This window comes from Pinus tabuliformis, chromosome 3_1 (assembly GCF_031772625.1).
Source record: "Pinus tabuliformis cultivar Carrire ecotype Pingquan chromosome 3_1, CPIR1, whole genome shotgun sequence".
Lineage (NCBI taxonomy): Eukaryota > Viridiplantae > Streptophyta > Pinopsida > Pinales > Pinaceae > Pinus > Pinus tabuliformis.
Genome location: NC_142301.1, coordinates 366,472,713 through 366,489,934, shown reverse-complemented (window position 1 = coordinate 366,489,934; position 17,222 = coordinate 366,472,713).

Here is a 17,222-nt window from a genome sequence, read left to right as displayed (position 1 = left end):
TTCTTATGTTTTTTAGTTTATGCTCATTTTTTTAGTTTATGCTCATATGGTGCACATGTTCATGACATAATTTATTTATGCTCCTGCTTAATACATGTGTGATTTATTAGAGAAGTTTAATTTGGTGAAAATTGTTAATAATACATAGTACCGATTCAACCCCGCTCTCAGTAGTGCTCAAGGTTCCCAACAAGTGAAAGAAAAGGACTATAGACATAAGCGATTGTTGAATCATTTTGGTTCAACTGTAGTAACTCTAGTCCTGATGGGTCAGTCAAAGGTGGATTAACCAGAGAGAGAAAATTGTCCACAAGTGTCTTGATATATATCGAGTCAATACCAAGAGGACCAAGAATATATTCCACAACTAGAGGTTGGTTTTGGTCTTGAGTACCAATAGGCACTCTATGATCAAGAGTCAACAATTTACCTCTCTTAGGAGGTAGACCTCGGATTCTCTATGGTTGATGATGATTGGGTTTGGCTAGGGTGAATAAATCTGTTTTTAACCAAATAAAGTTAGTACAAATTCTCCTAAGGCTAAACCACTGGCTTAGATGAACCAAGACAAACTAAAAGGCCCTAGAAGGTAGTCACACACAAACCAATCCTAGTACTCTGTTTTAAATGTCCTTCGAAACAACTTCTTACTTGTGGGATGTCAACTCTGCAAGCAATGTGATTGAGGGGAAGATAAGGTAGAGGGATGGTTGTTTCCCAGAACCACTATCTATAAGTTTTTTTCATAGGAATGGCCACTAAGGTACCTCCATCCCACAGGGGTGCATGTATCTTTGGATTCTGGGTAGTCAACCGCCGACATGGGATTCCTAGCCACAAGTTGGTTAACCTTGAGGAAAACCACTCACAATGTGACCTAAGCCTAACCCACTCTCAAATGTTTTCTATCTCTCTTCGTTTTTTACTGTGGGATTATGGAGGATTTTACACTCCCTATCACATGCTACTAAGTTGATTTTATGGTCTTCGAGCAGTTTACTCACACACCTAGCTCTAAAACCCTAGCCTACGCCAGTGTCGGTGTACTACCAATAAAAAGAAAACACAAGTCTAGTAAATTTTATTAGAGTGTTTATTTTAGTGGTGTTGGGAATAATACTGAGTGGGGGGGGGGGGGGGGGGTGAATCAATATTTATCAAATCAATAAATTTTTCGTTTCATACTCAAATTTATATATGCTACTTCAATGAAGGGAAATTATGTGTGCACGAAACTGTCTTTAAGGCAACCAACAAATATCCAGTGAACTTATGATTCAATTAATTCATCATATGTTGATCTTTAATCAATACTTTAATAACCATTTAAATAGTAACCATGTGCAGTAATAACAGAATAAACCATCACACATAAGTAACACACATGAACACCAAGATTTAAGGGGGAAACCCAATGCGGAGAAAAACCACCTGCTACTGTCGTCTCTATCTTCTTTTAATATAAGAAAAACCTGTTTACAATCGTGTACTGGCACAGACTCATACAAGTATGCAGGCACCCACCTGCAATAGGCTACAAACTTCTCTCGTTCTCCAGCTTCTACTGGAAGGGAGCTACAACCCCCTAGCTCTTGTACTAGTTGATATGTTTACTAGTACGTAGGCACTAGCCTATAGAAGGCTCCAACCTTCACTCATTATCTAGATTCTACTGGAAGGGAGCTCCAACCCCCTAGCTCTTGTGCTGGCCGATATGTTTACTAGTACGTAGGCATCGATCTACATAAAGCTATGACCTTCTCTCTTCCTCCAAAGACCACGTTTCATTAATTTTTAGACTGGATACTCCTGGTACACAACAACACCTTATGAAGGCCACGTTTCATCTAATTTTCATATTGGACCCATCAGCAACATTGAATCTCAAAATCAATCACCACTCCAATACAACCAATCATAGAAAACCCATCAACACTGACACAAATCATAATCAATTAATCTGAACATTCAAAACAATGTCACCAGAACATAGTCACCAAAACACAAAGCATAACCCAGAACTTTGCATCAATGACCAGAACCAACTGCAACTTCAAACATCATATCTCATAATGTATACGCTACTTTTAAGTACCGAATCGGCGTGTATACACACCTTTCCCAAGGCTAACCAACATATGCATTTGCAAATACTAACTAAAAACTTCACAGCTATTCCAGACTTCAGTCATACCTAGATCATAACATTTACAGAATAAAAAATGTGTTAGCATCTAGATCTAGATTATCCATGATCAAACCACATAATGATAATACATTTCAGGTCTTATGATCCTGATCCATCATCAGATCTCATCCATCATCAATCGCCTAGGTTCATCCTTAGTTCAGATCAAGCAAAGCAACATAAATCCATGTTGGAGAGGTAAATCCCCTCTACGGATAGAGGCGATCCCTACTAGCCCAGCAAGGGTCTAGCAACAATCACACAATGTTGCTATGCATGTTCCTAATTACAATTAAACAAGAGGTAAAGAGCAGCTACTTGGATTCTAGTGCTGTCGTTTGACGAAGAGATGTCGCCTTCGCTCCTTCGCTTTGGCTGGTCACAATCCCCCGCGATCCCCGCGAATAGATACCTGCACACACGAAGAAGAAACAAACGCAAGCGTGAAATCTAATAAAAGCAACCATACATCAGTCAGAAAAGATGTAATTCACATTTAACCATTGCATGTACAAATGAGAATGGAGCAATAGTAGCAGTCATCTATTATTAATCAAAATAGAGAAGAGTACAACCAAATGTTCTGACGTCGGTATCCTTCTCAAGAAGGGCCAGTCAGCAAGCGTCTCAAGCATTCACCTTTGGAAATGATTCTCCCAAGACAAGAGACTCTCTCTCACACAAGCAACACAAAACAACCTTCCCTAAGCTATCAATCACTTCCACACCTATCACACCAAATACCTATAGTGGCAGCAATCTGAGCACTATAAGCTCTATCCAATCCAAGCTATTCCAAAACTAGCTGCTCATGGTAATGGTGGAAGTTTATATAGGAGAAGGAACCTCCTAAAAGGGTGGAAGGATGAGCTTATCCTTGAGGGAAGTGGTTGCAAAGAGTCGAACAGTCATGCCATAGAAGGGAGTCGATACTCACAAAGCCAACAACCAAACTTGGAGTGATCTGGAAGGCTGGTTGTTGGAACAAATTCGCCCAAACAGGATCAGCGCGGATTATAAGGTGACTGACGCGCTGACGTCGCGCCTCAATAACTGGGAAAGTCATGTCAGCGCGACCCAATACAAAGGAGAGGTGCGCTGGCAGCGCACTGAAAACATTAAGAGCCGCCGGTCAGCGCGGATATTTTAGAAACAGACGCGCTGATGAGGAAAACTTTGGAAAAGTGGGTTTTGGGCCAGTTCAGAAGGCATGAACTTGATTATTGTGAATTCTTGACATAGTAGGGTGACTGACAAGGAGACAGTGACAAATTACTGTGTAACAGATGCCCCCTAAAGCATGAAGGCCGATAGAGTGGGAGGGGTGAAATGCTTTACAACGCTTTGCCGACGATTCTGGACGATTAGGGCGGACAGCGGGTTGACCTTGCTGCGTAGAAGGTTGGCCCGTTTGCCCCCCAGGGTGACTAGACTGAGCAGAGGGCTGGGCTTGCTGCATAGCAGGCTGCCCTCCTTGGTGCATAGGCTGAGCAGAGGGTTGGCCTTGCTGTATAGCAGGCTGCCCCCCTTGCCCAGAAGGATTCATGGATTGAGCAGTGGGTTGACCCTGCCGAACATAGGGTTGCCCACCCTGCCCAGAAAGATGACCAGACTGGGCAGTAGGTTGGCCCTGGTGTAAGTAGGGTTTCCCCCCCTGCCCAAGAGGATATCCCTGCTGGACTGCTGGTTGATTTTGAGGATTATAAACTGACCCAGTTTGTCCAGATGGGTACCCTTGCTGGAAACCGGGTTGGCCTTGCTGAACGTAAGGCTGCCCGGGTTGCCCAGTTGGGTAACCTTGCTGAGTACCAGGTTGCCCTGGATATCCAGTAGGTTGACCTTGATATGAATACGACGGACCTCCAACGGCCGAGGGTTGTCCCAGGTAGGGTTGACCCTGTGGGCCCCCAGATTGTCCTGGGTAAGGCGGGCCATAAAGTGGTTGCCCTTGAGGGGTTTGCACATAAGGCGGCTGGCCTTGATTGGGTGGTCCTTGGGGCTGCACGGGAGGATCCCGGTTCCCATAAAAAACATGAGTGGCAGGATCGTACCTCATGTTCAAAGGTTCCTCATTTTCTTCGAAAGGACGATGAGGAAGGACCGAAATGCTCTCGAGGTACTCACCGTTCTCATCATAATAAAAGAGGGGACCTTCGTAATCTGGGTCCGTAATGGGTTGCCCAAAAGCATCATACGGTCCTGCTCCTGGAATGCCACCAGAAAAGGGACCAGCTTCAGGGTTCGCAGATGAGGATGCCGGTACAGCACTGACGACCGGAGTCGAACGTGCTACACAGACGGTGGGTCTGGTGGGAACTGAGGTAACGGGCGTGTTAAGCCCTGACGTAAGGGGTGTACTAAGGGGTTGCGAAACAAAGGGCCCGGTGGAGGCGATAAGACTAGGATCCCATATAGTCGTAGAAGTAGTCCTAGCGGCTATCCTATCCCTCACTGATTGATATCGTGGAGGGAGTGGAGAGGAAGCCGGGATCGGGGTCTCAATGTCGGTCGCCACGGGCGTCTCACCGGTGCTGGAAGCTGTCTCATCCATGGGGGAAGTAGACATCGGAGACGACATACCGAGAGGAGTACGAGGGGTACGAGGGGTATAATCAGGCTCCCAGATAGGATTCCAATCTTCTATGTAATCTTCGTCGCCTGGGGCACGTACGTTGATAGGCTGGATACTCGGAACAACGGGAAGAGTACCGCTTACAACTGGTACCTCTGGAGCAACAGAAGATGGAGAACCTTGATCACTTAGACCGGGAGTTGACGGGTCAGCCAGGATGACCAGACCCCTTAGAAAACCTAAAGCAAACTAACGATAAAGACCCTACTCAAAACTAACGCATACAAGATCTAATCAGGTGATGTTATCGTGGCCGAATTAATTTTTAGACACAAGAACCAAACTTGACCTTTTCATGTTTCAGGAGTCGAGAAAAGGACGAAAAGATGACTCCAGTCTCCTTCGAATGTTTAATGAGCACGAAGTGACAAGACGCTCATAGGCACCTTTTCATTTAGGGAGTCCGAAAAGGATCAAAAGTGACTGCTCTGGAGACTCTAGGTATAAGGTTTACCAAGCAACCCATAAAACTGCTTATACACCTTAGCAATCGTATGAGAGCCAAGGACTTTCCGTACTGCAGTCAATCTTCCCGAATGCTGTGTTCGGTGCGTTACGGTTCACAAGGCGGCAGACTCGGCTTCCTATGGATAAAGGATAAAAGCCTAGTGGGGTCTCCCTATATACGCGACGGTACGTGGGAGCGCAGTCCGTGTTAGACCACTATCGAGTCACAGAAGGAGGAATCACCCAACCTAATGTGAAATAACAGTGACTATGTTTAAAGACACCGGAACATGTCTCTAACCTAGACCTCTAGATGTTTGCGTTTAGTTCCAATGCGTTTTTAGATTCATTCGGTTCATTTTATAGTTGATCTTGAAATTAAGTTTCGATTTCAGGCTCTATCGTATGTTCTCTCACAATTACCTAGATGCAAACTACATGCCAAAGAATTTCATTTTGTTCGATGAATTCTAACTATGAGAGAGTAAAGAATTTTGATCAAACAAAACAAATACCAGCAAACAAGCAACCTAATGCAGCTAAAAGCGAGGAAAGGAAACTTTTTCTTTTGAAAATGCAAATCAACGAAATGTTCTTTTCCTTTTCAATTTTCAAAAGCAAAGCTACTAGTTTGATTTTCTTTCAATGGCATAAAGCATCTAAATGAATTTGGAGGAACCGGAACACCAAGCAAATCACTTAATGAAAGCACACAAAGTTCCCAAAACACCCAACAAAGATTTTCAAATCAAAAGGAAAACTAAGTTCTGCACGAGCTATGTGATCTAAGCTCGGCAAGACAAGCAAGGATTGCAAGCAAAGAGGAAGCGAAAACCACTCGGAAACACAACCCAAAACACTTCAACAATCACTGAACAAGTGCAAATTTGAAGTTGGCTGGTCAAACAAGCAAACAAGATCCCTAAGGAAGGCTTGACACACACACGGCCACTAGATGCCCTAGGGCTAGAGTGCGAAATCAATGGAGAAAAGCAAACACCCGAAGGATGAGAGTTACAACCAGTCAATTAGAGACTCAACACAACCCAGCAACTGTAAAGGTGATGGCGAAAACACAAACCAAGCAGCGAAAGCAAAGAGGAAGGTATTTGCAAAATCGAAAAGATGAGCAAAACGAAACCCTGTGGAACAAGACTTCGCAAGCAAGCAGCTCAGAGTTCAAATAGTGAAAAACAAGCTACAAACCAAGTGGAGAGAAGAGGGGAAAGCTAAAGGAAAAGGTTCAGGAGGCTGATCTGGACAAAATCAGGTTTTACAGGATCAGCGCGGGTGGCCTTCAGCAACTCGGCGCTGACAGGAGGTGTCCCGTAGCAACTTTGCGACGTCAGCGCGGAAATACACGGATAAAGCGCGCTGTCTCAGAAAAACGAGGTCAGCGCGACTATTAATCACACAGACGCGATGACAGGGAGGACAAAGAAGCAAGTGTGCGACGTCAGCGCGGAAGCACACGGATAAAGCGCGCTGTCTCTGAAAACGAGGTCAGCGCGACTATTGATGGTACAGGCGCGATGACAAGGACAACACAAAAGAAGGGACGCGACGTCAGCGCGTCTGTTTTGAATTAAAGCGCGCTGAGGGTAAAAAGCCAGTAAAAACAAAACGAACACTTCCCAAACCAAAGGTAAAGACCTTTTAACAGTTAAAACACTTCCCAGATGCACCCAGAAAGTTTACAAGTAGAGAAACAATCCCAGAATCTTGACAAGAGAGAACAATCAAATTCAAACACAAAGATGGACTCAAGAGACAAAAAGGCTGATCCCCAGTGGAGTCGCCAAATTGTTGGAGAGGTAAATCCCCTCTACGGATAGAGGCGATCCCTACTAGCCCAGCAAGGGTCTAGCAACAATCACACAATGCTGCTATGCATGTTCCTAATTACAATTAAACAAGAGGTAAAGAGCACCTACTTGGATTCCAGCGCTGTCGTTTGACGAAGAGATGCCGCCTTCGCTCCTTCACTTTGGCTGGTCACAATCCCCCGCGATCCCCGCGAATAGATACCTGCACACACAAAGAAGAAACAAACGCAAGCGTGAAATCTAATAAAAGCAACCATACATCAGTCAGAAAAGATGTAATTCACATTTAACCATTGCATGTACAAATGAGAATGGAGCAATAGTAGCAGTCATCTATTATTAATCAAAATAGAGAAGAGTACAACCAAATGTTCTGACGTCGGTATCCTTCTCAGGAAGGGCCAGTCAGCAAGCGTCTCAAGCATTCACCTTTGGAAATGATTCTCCCAAGACAAGAGACTCTCTCTCACACAAGCAACACAAAACAACCTTCCCTAAGCTATCAATCACTTCCACACCTAGCACACCAAATACCTATAGTGGTAGCAATCTGAGCACTATAAGCTCTATCCAATCCAAGCTATTCCAAAACTAGTTGCTCATGGTAATGGTGGAAGTTTATATAGGAGAAGGAGCCTCCTAAAAGGGTGGAAGGATGAGCTTATCCTTGAGGGAAGTGGTTGCAAAGAGTCAAACAGTCATGCCATAGAAGGGAGTCGATACTCACAAAGCCAACAACCAAACCTGGAGTGATCTGGAAGGCTGGTTGTTGGAACAAATTCGCCCAAACAGGATCAGCGCGGATTATAAGGCGACTGACGCGCTAACATCGTGCCTCATTAACTGGGAAAGTCATGTCAGTGCGACCCAATACAAAGGAGAGGTGCGCTGGCTCATAAAATGCAACTAGCGCGGAAAAGTGATGTGCTTCCGCGCTGGCAGCGCACTGAAAACATTAAGAGCCGCCGGTCAGCGTGGATATTTTAGAAACAGACGCGCTAATGAGGAAAACTTTGGAAAAGTGGGTTTTGGGCCAGTTCAGAAGGCATGAACTTGATTATTGTGAATTCTTGACACAGTAGGGTGACTGACAGGGAGACAGTGACAAATTATTGTGTAAGAATCCATAACACACATATTTTCTCTTCATAAGATATTCATTACTTGCACCCTTAGCCTTTTGATCTTCTCCTTCTTATATACTTAGATTCTTTGTCAATACCTCGGACCAAAACCTCAGACCAATACCTCAGACAAAAACATCTGACCAAAACCTCAGACCAATACCTCGGACCAAAACCTCAGACCAAAACCTTGGACCAAAACCTCGGACCAATACCTCAGACCAAAACCTTAGACCAAAACCTTGATTTTCCATCCCATACACGCTTTTCCTTTTGTGAAAGTGTGTGCATACGTATATGCTCCTTTTGTTCTATTAACTCACGTGTGTACGTTGCTTGGACAAAGTGAACCAACATATACTTCTTAGACCATTATCTTTCTTCAACCTCTGAAGTCTAATCTATAATCATTTGCTATTAACCTGTTGCACTGTGAACTGTCATCTATGTGAGTTCCCATCAAGGACAACACTGTATCATAATGCTTACAATCTCCCCCTTTGTACTTGATGGCAACAACAACACCAAGATACTCTCCCCCTTTGACATCAAGGGCAAAGGGAGGACCAAGATACTCTCCCCCTTTGATATACATTATGTTGTCCATGCTCCCCTGAGTACATCCAAAGTTTGCAGAGATATGTTTCAAAAGAATAACATGACTTTATAACTCAACTAAGTGAGTATGACATCCCTAAGACCAAAGAATCATACATACATCAATCTCCCAACCAAGTGGGGATACATCAAATTAAACTCATCCACCCAACCAAGTGGGGATATACCAATTATTTATACATAACTGAAATATAGGAATTATTACATCATCCTTCCCATGCATAGTGGGGATAAAAAATTACATCATATGTCCAATAGGACTCATTCAAAAATAGACTATGATAGACAGAGACATATTACCCCCTAGATATTTTACATGACCTATGCATGACATTTATAACAAGGACCAACGATCTAAACAAGACCATGATAGTCATCAACAACTATCATACACCATATATGATCTATACCATAAGCATATGCCAGCAACATCAAGATCAACAACCTGTATATGTCCATCATCAAAAGAGTCATCTGAATAAAAGCAACTATGTGAACCAAGGCGTATAAGTATCGTCATGTATAATGCCAACAATGCATTATTAGAAGCATATGCTCCCCTTGAACGTGTGCCATATGTTCACTGTTAGATCTGATCATGCATTTTTCAGTAAGAATTGTCAAGGCATCATCATCAACCAGTTATTCATCATTTTATTAACAACTTATGAGGGCCAAAAGTGCTTCTACATATCATCACAAGATTGTAATCATCATCAATCAGAACAAAATAGATAATTGATAATTGATTGAACCATATCAAACCCCTTTTCTTGAGTATGTCCCACTTCTTCTTCTTCAAAACAACATATACGTGATTGTGTAGCTTCTAACTCACATATATACGTGACTTATATTCATAATAATTGCATATGAGAATTGGAATACTGAGGTTTCACACTTCAGCTCCCCCTGGGTCTATTATGTCTGAATACTGAGCTATGCCACATCTTTGTGACATCAATTCCTTCTTCTTCAATACCCTGGATTGTGATGATGTTTGCTCCATTTGGTATGGTGGCCGAAATTTTCTCCTACATTCTTTTTCTATATGCCCAAACTTGTTACAAGCATAGCATCTTATATGTTTCATATTCCTTCTGTTGCAATATGTTAAATTGGTAACTAGGGCTAAACTCCATGTGGAGCAACTTATTTATGGCATCTAATATTTTTATTGGATCCCTCTCGTCAAGAGGTGTAGGATTGATCCAAATATCATCCAATTCCGATAAGTATTTATGGAGATATTAATTTATTTTGATTAGGTGATTATTATCAAGCCAACCAGCTCTTACGTAGGCTCAAGAAGCCCAATAGACGTGTCTATTCATCATCCACGTTTTAGTATAAATTGGTGAGGACTTGAATTCATTTGGGACATGTATTCTTGAGGTGATCTTCTCTCCACGTCTTGGGTTTTTGGAGAAGGAGAGAACCAAAAGAATACGGTGGCCTAAAAGGAGCCCTAGCTGCAAGATGATGCCCTAACCACTATGATGTCGTAACTACTGTAATATCCTAGCCGCAATAAGCCGCAGGCTTATGAAGATTGACGCCAAGATCTTATACGCTGGACCTTAGTTAACGGATACCATTTATATGCAGAATATGATGGAGACTTACATGCTGTACATGAGAGGATTGCAACACCGCTGAAAAATGGATTAGAAGATGTCATGAAAATAATATTCGCACAGCTATGGAAACCCTATACGTCGTGCAGGCAATGAATGCATCAACGTAGTGCAGTCAATGATAAATTTTGCTCATGGAATGTATCATCATTGTCAACGTGTGGATGTTAATGCTGGGTTCATGCAGATGATATACACGGTCCAACATAAATGTAGCCGCAACAAATAAAAGAGCCATAGTCATAACATGAGGAGACCATAAACGCAATAACCACATGTGCCAATAGATCGATATGCCATTGACGAAGGTCTTCGCTGGAATTGCTCTGCGAATAACAAAACCCCGACCTAATCTTTTACGGTGATGAAATCGGTCCGGATCCAAGGAGCTTTCATCAGCCTGTAACCAAACAAACAAGAAGAATGGGACGCTTGCAGGATACACCTGACAATTCAAGTGCCATGGACTGTAATGGAAACAATGGCAAGAGCAGGTCCACTCAGCCGAGGCTTTTCATCAGAGAAATGGTTATGGAGAATTTCAAGTCCTATGCTAGAGAACAGTGGGTTGGCCCCTTAAACAAGATTCTTATATGCATTGGTATAGAGATAATTATTCGCAGTCAAAAGGTGCCACCTGTTACACGCAGTCAATCCCAGATCACTGGCGCAGCAAGATATACATATACACGCAAGCAATGGCAATACATATACACAACAATATTTACACGCTGAAATGGAGATACCTTCCTAAGCTGTCAGGAAGTCACCTTCTATGCAGTCATGGAGACAAGCCTCTATACGCAGTCAAAGGAAACTTGGCTTAGACATTCTCCTGATCAATCACATATAAACAAGAATTCAAATGGACAGTAAGCTTCAGTTTTGTTGACGGTAACCCCTTCTCTGAGATCTCGATGAAAGAAAAAGATCTCGGATGCCATGAATGAAGGTATGATCTCAGATGACATCTCGGATGAATGAAAAAGGTATGTGTATATCAGTATATATATATATATGTGTGTGTGTGTGTGTGTGTGTGTGTGTGTGTGTGTGTTGATCTGTGCTCCTACTAGCTGATCCTAGTGTTTATATGATAAAACTGTCATGATATAGAAGAAGAAAAGAGCACAATGAAAATCTCAATGGATCTCATCATTGGAAGATGCAGCAGTAAAAAAGGTACAAGTAAAAGTGCAGCAATGATGCAACTGTGATGAGAACATGATGTATGTAATCATGAGCAACATGATGAAGCAACGAGAAGGCAGAGGCAGCAGCATGGTGGGCAGCACTATGAGATCATATGCATGGGCAGTGCAATGATACATTAGCAGGGGCAGCAGCGTGATGATGATGCACATTAGTTTGAGCAGCATTATGATGAATAAGAACATGGACATGGGAAACATGATGATAATCATGATTAGAGAAGCATGATGTAGTATGCCGTGGTGCAACTAGAGGACCAAATGCAGCACGATGATAGGTATCAGTTGAAGCAGAATGCCTTCAACTAATCTCATCATTATAGGAGATGATCTATGCTTAGATCTAGACAAGTTAAAGTATTGACTTCTGTTGTAAATGTAATATCTCTCTCTCTCTCTCTTTCTCTACTAAACTTTGAAGAACATAAAAGAAGAATTGATCAAGGGTTTCCCCACACATTGTGGGGTTTGTCCCTGGATTGCGCCACATCTTGTGTCCTCTTGTCTTGGCTTGTCTCTTGCAATTTATATTTATGTTCTATTTGCAGTTTACTTTATGCTGATGTGATCGCTAATATGGAAAAGAAATTAAATAAATTTCTCTAGCATAGAGCATACCTAAAATTAACATGGTATCAGAGCTGAGGTGAAGACAATGCCCAAGCAAGAGTGAAATAGCAATCACCAAAGACAGTTGAGACAAGACAAAAGGATCAATGGGTTCTTCACAATTCACTTAGGGTGAAGTCGAAGTAGAGCATATTATCAGAATGGCGTAGCAGAACTTCTGATGGCATACCTAAAGATCACTTCATTGGGAAGTTTGGATCTAAGGGTGGATGGAAAGGTACGTGTTTGAAAATTGAATTTTCGAAGATGTTTTTGAGTTCAGGGTTGTATCAAGTTGTAGGAAGTCCACTGTGGACCATGTTCATTGACGCAACACCAGAGGTCTGTGAGTCAGATGGTGACAGAGATGCCTGAATTCAAAAAGAGAATGTAGGTACATGTATGAGATGTATCGAAGGAAAATCTTACAAGGGGACCATTCCCCCTCATGTAGCAGGTCCACAGATCTATAACAAACCGTGGAGTTTGAGATTGATGATCAGGAATCTCACGTATGCTGGTGGAAGAAAGCCCTCTATGGCTTGAAGCAAGACACCCCGAGCATAGTATGAGAGGATTAACAACTGTCTGATGAAGCTAAGTTTCACTAGGAGTGAAATATATCCAAATCATCCGAAGGTTGAGGATGATAAACCTCTCATATCGGCACCTATGTCTGACAGGTGCAGACCCTCTCGTTTGTAGAATATAGAGGGAGTTGGATTCCGAATGTGGAATGATAAACTGCAAGCCTGTGACTACCTTGAGGATCGTAAGTTATATGGTAGTGATGTCAGAGTAGATTTGGGAATGCCTTTGAGTTTCATAAACTCATTCGCATTGATGTTCTTGGTGAACCTCCATCCGGGCATATGTTTTGCAGTTAGCATGGTGAGCTCATATTTGGTTGAGCCTCACTGGATTGGTGCCAAGAATCTTCTGAGATATATTTAGGCACAATCCCTCATGGATTGAGATACACTGTTGGAAATATGAAATTGCATTATTTGGGCAGGCAGTGTGGAGGATCACTAGAGCACTTTTCAGTGCTGGTTCTCTTTGGATTCTGCTTCAATGTAGGAAGAAAAAGTCGGTCGCTATAAGCACCACCAAGACCGAATACATGGCTACGAGTATGATCTCGTATGAAGCTGCATGGTTACGGAAGCTCTTAAGTGAGTTTTTTTTCTCTGTAACAACTAGAGGTGGGATTCGATTATTGAGGAATCCCGTATTCGACAATTGCTCCAGCTGATGGACATCAGATATTGCCTTATCTGGGATATGGAAATTCGATGAGCAAGGAGGCTCCATCGCACTGAGATGATGTATAGGTCACTAAAGCCCTAGGGGGGAAGATCAAATTTGTGATTTTCCCGAACGACTTGGAGTCATTGAGAGACCTTTGTAAAAGGGTCTTGCATGTTGCATACATTGAGCTCTGGGAGCTCTGGGGGGCTTGCAGTTCTTACTGGAGCAACAAACGATCACAGGGTGACTCACCCTCCCTTGGTGGTGTGCACTGGAACAAGATGATTTGCTCTCTTGTGGACAAGATGATTCGCTCTCTTGTGAAACAGGATGATTCACTCACCTGTGTAGCAAGATGATTAGTTCTCCTGTGAGGCCTAGATTGATGTGTTCTCCACGGTGATTGTAGCAGGATTGATGTGTTCTCCTGTGAGGACAGGATTGATTAGTTCTCCTGTCGAGGCATCCTACCCATGCAGTCTGGGACTCATGGGAAGTACCTCTCATCTGATCAATGAGCAGGGAAATGAAGTTAGGGACCATAGTAGTACCAATGGACGCATCATTATATCTACCGTACTCCCTACGCTAGGATGACCTCCATTGATCTGGGATCAATATACTGGTCTAAGACCAGTGGTAGGAGTTTTACCATACTATGACGCTGACTTCGGGTCAGTTGAGACTGGTCTGGGACCAGGGGTACATACTTTGAGACTGACTTTGTGTCAGTGCAGGACTAGTCTAGGACCAGTGAGAGAGGTACATACTATGACGCTGAATTCAGGTTGGTTGAGACTGGTCCAGGACCAGTGATACCCTCTCTAAGCCTGCGATACTGGTCTGGGACCAGTGGTAGGAGTGGTACCCACTATGACGCGGAATTCAGGTCGGTTGAGACTGGCCCAGGACCAGTGGTACATACTTTGAGACTGACTTCGTGTTAGTGCAGGATTGGTCTGGGACCAGTGGGAGTGGTACATACTATGACACTGACTTCGGTCGATTGAGACTAGTCTGGCAGTAGTGATACCCTCTCTAAGCCTGTGATACTAGTCTGGGACTAGTGGTAAGAGTGGTACCCACTATGACGCTGACTTTGGGTCTGTTGAGACTAGTTTGGGACCAATGGTACGCACTCTGAGACAGAATTTGGGTCAGTGGAGAATGTTATGAGACATTCTCAATCAATTCTTCTTCTTCATGGTTCAGCAGAGCTAAGCTGAGCTGAGTAGAGAAGGGAAGAGCTAGCGGAGCCAACAGAGCTAAGCTGAGTAGAGCAGAGCAGAGCCAGTAGAGCTGAGCAGAGAAGAGCAAAGCTAGTAGAGCTAGCAGAGCTGAGTAGAGCATAGCAGAGCGAGTAGAGCTGAGCAGAGTTGGGTAGAGAAGTGCAAGGCACTGATGGCAGAGATAGTACAGTCAGACTTATGGATCAACGAATGGAGTTCTCCCTAGTTGAGAGGGAGTGTTAAATTGGAAGCTAGGGCCAAACTCCATGTGGGGAAACTTATTTATGGCAGCTGATATTTTTATTGGATCCCTCTCATCGAGAGGTGTAGGATTGATCCAAAGATCATCCAATTCCGATAAGTATTTATGGAGATATGAATTTATTTTGATTATGTAATTATTGTCAAGCCGACCAGCTCTTACGTAGGCTCAAGAAGCCCAATAGACGTGTCTATTCATCATCCACGTTTTAGTATAAATTGGTGAGGACTTGAAGTCATTTGGGACATGTATTCTTGAGGTGATCTCCTCTCCACGTCTTGGGTTTTTGGAGAAGGAGAGAACCAAAAGAATACGCTGGCCTAGAAGGAGCCCTAGCTGCAAGATGATGCCCTAACCACTATGATGCCCTAACTGCTGTAATACCCTAGCCGCAATAAGCCGCAGGCTTATGAGGATGCACGCCGAGATCTTATACGCTGGACCTTAGTTAATGGAGACCATTTATACGCAGAATATGATGGAGACTTACACGCTGTACATGAGAGGAACGCAACACCGCTCACAAATGGATTACACGATGTCATGAAAACAATATTCGCACAGCTATGGAAACCCTATACGCTATGCAGGCAATGAACGCATCAATGCAGTGCAGTCAATGATAAATGTTGCTTGTGGAATGTATCATCACTATCAACGTGTGGATGTTAACGCTGGGTTCACACAGATGATATACACGGTCCAACATAAATGTATCCGCAACAAATAAAAGAGCCACAGTCATAACATGAGGAGACCATAAACGCAATAACTACATGTGGCAACAAATCGATACGCCATTGATGAAGGTCTTGGCTGGAATTGCTCTGTGAATAACAAAACCCCGACCTAATCTTTTACGGTGATGAAATCGGTCCAGATCCAAGGAGCTTTCATCAACATGTAACCAAACAAACAAGAAGAATGGGACGCTTGCAGGATACACCTGACAATTCAAGTGCCATGGACTGTAACGGAAAAAATGGCAAGAGCAGGTCCACTCAGCCGAGGCTTTTCATCAGAGAAATGGTTATGGAGAACTTCAAGTCCTATGCTAGAGAACAGCGGGTTGGCCCCTTCCACAAGATTCTTATACGCATTGGTATAGAGATAATTATTCGCAGTCAAAAGGTGCCACCTGTTACACGCAGTCAATCCCAGATCACTAGCGTAGCAAGATATACATATACACATAAATAATGGCAATACATATACACAACAATATTTACACACTGAAATGGAGATACCTTCCTACACTGTCAGGAAGTCACCTTCTACGCAGTCATGGAGACAAGCCTCTATACGCAGTCAAAGGAAACTTGCCTCAAAAATTCTCCTGCTCAATCACATATAAACAAGAATTCAAATGGATAGTAAGCTGCATTTTTGTCGACAGTAACCCCTTCTTTGGGATCTCGATCAAAGGAGCAGATCTCAGATGCCATGAATGAAGGTATGATCTCAGATGACATCTCAGATGAATGAAAAAGGTATGTGTATATTAGTATATATATGTGTGTGTTGATCTGTGCTCCTACTAGCTGATCCTAGTGTTTATATGATGAAACTATCATGATATAGAAGAAGAAAAGAGAACAGTGAAAATCTCAATGGATCTCATCATTGGAAGATGCAGCAGTAAAAAAGGTACAAGTAAAAGTGTAGCAATGATGCAACTGTGATGAAAACATGATGTATGTAATCATGAGCAGCATGATGAAGCAACGAGAAGGCAGAGGTAGCAGCATGGTGGGTAGCACTATGAGATCATATGCATGGGCAGTACAATGATACATTAGCATGGGCAGCAACATGATGATGATGCACATTAGTTTGAGCAGCATTATGATGAATAAGATCATGGACATGGGCAGTATGATGATAATCATGATTAGAGTAGCATGATGTAGTATGTCGTGGTGCAACTAGAGGACCAAATGCAGCACGATGATAGGTATCAGTTGAAGGAGAATGTATTCAACTGATCTCATCGTTATAGGAGATGATATATGCTTAGATCTAGACAAGTTAATGTATTGACTTCTATTGTAAATGTATTATCTCTCTCTTTCTCTTTCTCTACTAAACTTTGAAGAACATAAAAGAAGAATTGATCAAGGGTTTCCCCACACATTATGGGGTTTGTCCCTGGCTTGTGCCACATCTTGTGTCCTCTTGTCTTGACTTG